Source organism: Podarcis gaigeae (genome assembly GCF_964106915.1).
Source record: "Podarcis gaigeae genome assembly, chromosome: 4".
NCBI lineage: Eukaryota > Metazoa > Chordata > Lepidosauria > Squamata > Lacertidae > Podarcis > Podarcis gaigeae.
In genome coordinates this window covers 86,722,031-86,726,635 of record NC_139677.1, presented here as the reverse complement: position 1 = coordinate 86,726,635, position 4,605 = coordinate 86,722,031, and the positions used below count along the sequence as shown (strand labels likewise).

Below are 4,605 nucleotides of genomic sequence, written 5' to 3'. Positions count from 1 at the left end.
TTTTGTTTGGCTGGGGGGGGGGGGGATGTATTTGGCATGAGCGTAGTTTTGCACATGGACTATCAGAGGATAGTTCAGAGTATTGTTTGATGCAAGGTCACTTAAAAAAAAAAGTAAATGGAGCATTTAGCGATTTAACTTCCCTGATACAGGACAGCAGTGTTAGGTATCTTCACAGCTAATTATACCTACCATTTCTACATGCCCCTGGAGGGAATTAATTACAGTGATTTTCAGAAGTGAAGTTTACCTGCTTTGAATATGAAAAGATCTCAATTCAGTTCACACAAGTTCTGCATAGTAGGTACATGCACTGCACTGAATATTCTACTAACAACTCTCTAAAGGAATAATTAATTCAGCTTATGCTGACCTGGAGCATTATCTTTCCTGTATTCTTCCCCAAAAACACAGAATTCTCCATAGAATGCTACACAGAGACTAGATTATTAAGGACTGGCATTTAAGCTCCTAAGCTTTCAAGTTAACGTATTAAGAAGGGCTTGCTTCTCAGAGCAAGAAAATCTAGAACTTGCAAAAGGAATACAATAACCTTTCGTGTTAACCTTGATAAGCGTTCAGTCTACCTGCACAAAACGTTCATCCCTGGAATGGAAAAATAAATCTTAAGATATTCACTGTGTTCTAGGGAAGCAGGGATTTTTTATGATTCAAGACGGAACATGCTGGGACACACGCAACACAATTTGGTAACTGGAATAAATGATGCAAATTATAAATGTTTCCATTAATGCATTTAATCTCCATTTTCATTATTTCGAACCTGTAATAGCAAAACTGCCTTACAATGAGTCAGACCTTTCATCCATCCAAACCAATATCGTGCAATATGGCAAAGGATCTCGAGGGACACAGGTCACTTGCAGACTGCCAATATTTTGCAAGTGGGATTGTGCAATTAAACTGGACTAAAAAGCACTTGGGTGCTCTGACATTCAAATTTGTTTTTTAAATGGATTTTCTTTAGTGATTAGAGGAGTGATGGGGAAATGCAGAACCTCGGCACAAACAAATCAAGATGAATGCTCAATAAGCAGGTCATCCGGAGGATCCCGCAGGATCTCTGGCATCTCAGTGGCTCTCCTAGCCATTCTGCTACCTGAGAACCTTTTGACTGGAGTCACAAAATACATTCATCCTGGACCTTCTGCATAAAAAACTAAGGGCTCTGGCACTGAACTATGGTTCTTCCTGTCCTTAACTAGGTAAGGGAAGTTAAAACTCTCAGGGGCATGTGACACATTTCAGAAAGGGGATCTAGCATTATCAGAGAGCACCCTTACCTACTAGTTCTATCCAAAAGTGCTTTGGCTTCTCTAAAAAGAAGATCTTCTAACCATGTAGCATTCCTTTTTAAAGACTGGTTTCCACCCACTGACCACCTTCCAATGGCTAAAAGGACATGACTCAGTGTTAAAGCACAGAGAGATGTTCTAAATATATGAAACTATTTTCCCTTTGTGGATAAATTAAAGATTATCATGTGTGGCAAATTTTATAAACAAGGTGCTAAACAAAAATAAAACTTTAATTAAAAGATTTCACCCTCAAATATGCTACATACCGGTAACATTCGCCATTATTTCCATTATAGCTTTTTGTGTTGGTGATTTTGTAATATTTTTAATAAGCTGTCTCATTTCAACATTAACATTTGTGTCGACATAATTATCAGTTCAATTTTTGCAATGGCTTTCTAGACAGATGTGAATTCACTTCACAAACATACCAATATTTCATTTCAATGGCATTAGAGGATTAGGTTATGGTTCTTTCTGTGTACACCCAAGGTTACTTTGGGAGAGAATCTGAGATATCCAATATACCAGCATGGCTTCCATGCATTTCTTTAGCATGGTATCCTCCTGTATGTTAACATTCCATTCCACTGGACAGATTTCTCCCACTCAACATAGGATAGGACTTCTGTCCTGAACAACAAAGAGACTCTCAACATAAATTGAAAGTATAGGCAAATATTTTCATATGTGAATATTTCACTTTAAGATGAACTGAACGAATGCTTACAGAGGCGAATATGTTATATAATAGTGCTCATTATACCCATCATACCCTTTTGAAACTTTCTGCATTGTTCACTTCTGTGATCTAGAGTGGTTTTCATTCCTCTGTTGATTCTGAGGGAGAGATTCTTAAACTCTTTCTTCTAACCTTGTTATGTATAACAAACCTGTAATACACACCCATGCCAAAAGCAGCAGTCACCGTGGAAAGGACAAGCACACTTCCTACAATACTACCTACACTGACACCATTCCAGTTTTTTGAAATTGGCCCACTGTCAATGCTGCCCCCATATCCTTCCTTTAGACAGTCAGGAGGGGCCCAACCATAAGAACAATGGCAGTGTTTGTGGTTGTTGCATATTCCCCTATAATGGCACTTTGTGGCATTACAATCATACTGCAAGAGGGACATGTTCTTGCATTCCCTACTAATACACATCATGCCAGTGCCACAAGGTGTACCATCTTCCACTGCTCCAAGATCAGCTACCTCCATTCCACTGTGGTAGTCTGTAGCCCAGCAGTTACTTTTGCCAATGGTGGTTTGAATGATGGTTTGGTGTTCCTCCAAGGTAGGTACACTATAAATATTACTACACTGCATTCGGCCACATAGAATATTTTCAGCATTGCATTTCTTAAAAATACCATGTTCAAGGCCACAATTGCCAAAGCGATCACCTTGAACATTCAGTCCTCTGAAACAATCCTCTGAAGCTCGTACGGTTTTCTTGCCAAATAGCTTTTCGCACTGCCCATTGGGAGTACTACAACGACCATGATAGCAATAGACTCCATCACCACAAGGGGCACCATCTTGTACATAAACATCTTCCGGACACTGGTCCGAAGTCCCAGCGCAAAACTCAGGCAGGTCACAGATGCCAATACTCTTTCTGCAAATGGATCCAGCGGGACGGTACTTGCACCTGTCACAGCACAGTCCAGAAGAACAATTGGCAAATGGACGTAACGTGCAGTCTGGCCTGCAACATCGATCCGATTGACACTGCACAGCTGAACCACAGTCGCATTGCTCTCCTTTTTCTACTACTTTGTTCCCACAGTATTTCAGTTTATACATTTGATCAGGGTTTGGTGGAATCAACAAGCAAGGTGAGTCCTTTAGATTGAAATATTTTTGGTAACTGCAGTTGCTAAACTTATCAGTCCGTGAGTACAAAGCAGACATAATGCAGGCACGTCGATCACATTTACAGTCTGATTCATCATGGTTCATACCAAGATTATGTCCAAATTCATGGGCAAAAAGTACAGAAAAATCAAACAAATTGAAATTTCTCGATACTTCAACACCAGTAGCCCTGTTATTACAAATTTGTGCTACATATGCTCGTCCAATATTCTTTCCATATGACCTGTATACAATTAAGTGAGCAGCATCATTCTTTAGATGGTTAAGTAGAATGTCATGTCTCCATACAGTAAAAGCTTTAAGTGTCCTTCCTAAAGTTTTACCAATATCTATGAGGTTCTTTTCTGTCCATATCTCCAGTCCTGCTACAGACACTTCAACCAAAAATGGCTCAAAAAATGAATTTACCGTGTGCATGGTCTCAAGAAGTTTCATAGCTATATCAGTTTCATTTTTATTAAACTTAACATATCGTTCATGCTCCACCACAAATGCCACTTCTGCATGTCTCTTGTGTGGCCACCAGAGTTCTGCTGGAGGACTTCTGGCAGCCACATGCTTTCTGTCTTGGATCATGGCCTCTTGACGCCTTTGCTCTTCCTCCGTCAACCCACACCTCATGTGCATGGCACTCTCCTCTGTTTCCAGCCGATACACCACATGTTGAAAGGTAGCAGATGGCTGGACAGGTTCAATTTGATATGTCTCATTGTTAAGTTGTAAGAGTCCCCTGAGTCCCCCTGAGCAAGTGCTGAGAGTGACTGAAGAGAGAGGCTTGTCCTGTATGAATCCACTGTAGAAACAATCATCCCTGATGTAATGATAGTCAACCTGGAGGTCCCCTTCCTTATTGTACGTGAAGATGGGGAAGTCTTTAGGAACAATTCCCTTCTTCTGCTTGAGATGCACCACTTGGCCCTTCCCCTCAATCTGCAGCAGGTAGCTGACATACCGGGTTTCCTGTAGTCCATACCTGAAGCTCAGTTTCCTTGGGATGGTCACCTCATAAGAGGCATACCTAAAGCCCTGAGGTGGTGTCTCGCCACCAGTCTCACTCAGGAGATTCCTCAAGAACATAATGAGCAGCCATGCCAGGCTGCCACTCATTTTCCCAGAAAGAGGAAAGAATCTCTTGAAGCACCACCTCTGGCATCTTTTCCCTGAAAGGGAAGCCCCAGACAGTTGTTACCAGGTTAGTAGATAGATGGGAAGGAGGCTATATGTGAATCAGAAGAGGAGGAAGATACGTTGCCTAGTAACTGCCAGTGTGCTCCATCTGTGGAATGGGGGTGGAGCTTGGAGGATCAAAGATGGAACAGAATGGTAGAGGAAGAACAGGGAAGAAAACATTCCTAAGAAGTTTCTGCCTGGGAGGGTTGCAGGAAGAAGTGCAAAAAAAGA

At 41.3% G+C, this 4,605-nt stretch overlaps 1 pseudogene across 1 annotated transcript; it reads right to left on the bottom strand.

Moving 5' to 3' along the window:
• Positions 1 to 1,628: 1,628 nt before the first annotated feature.
• LOC310842865 (disintegrin and metalloproteinase domain-containing protein 20 pseudogene) lies at positions 1,629 to 4,605 on the bottom strand (annotated as a pseudogene). The gene has a single exon. The product of its transcript is annotated as a disintegrin and metalloproteinase domain-containing protein 20 pseudogene (transcript).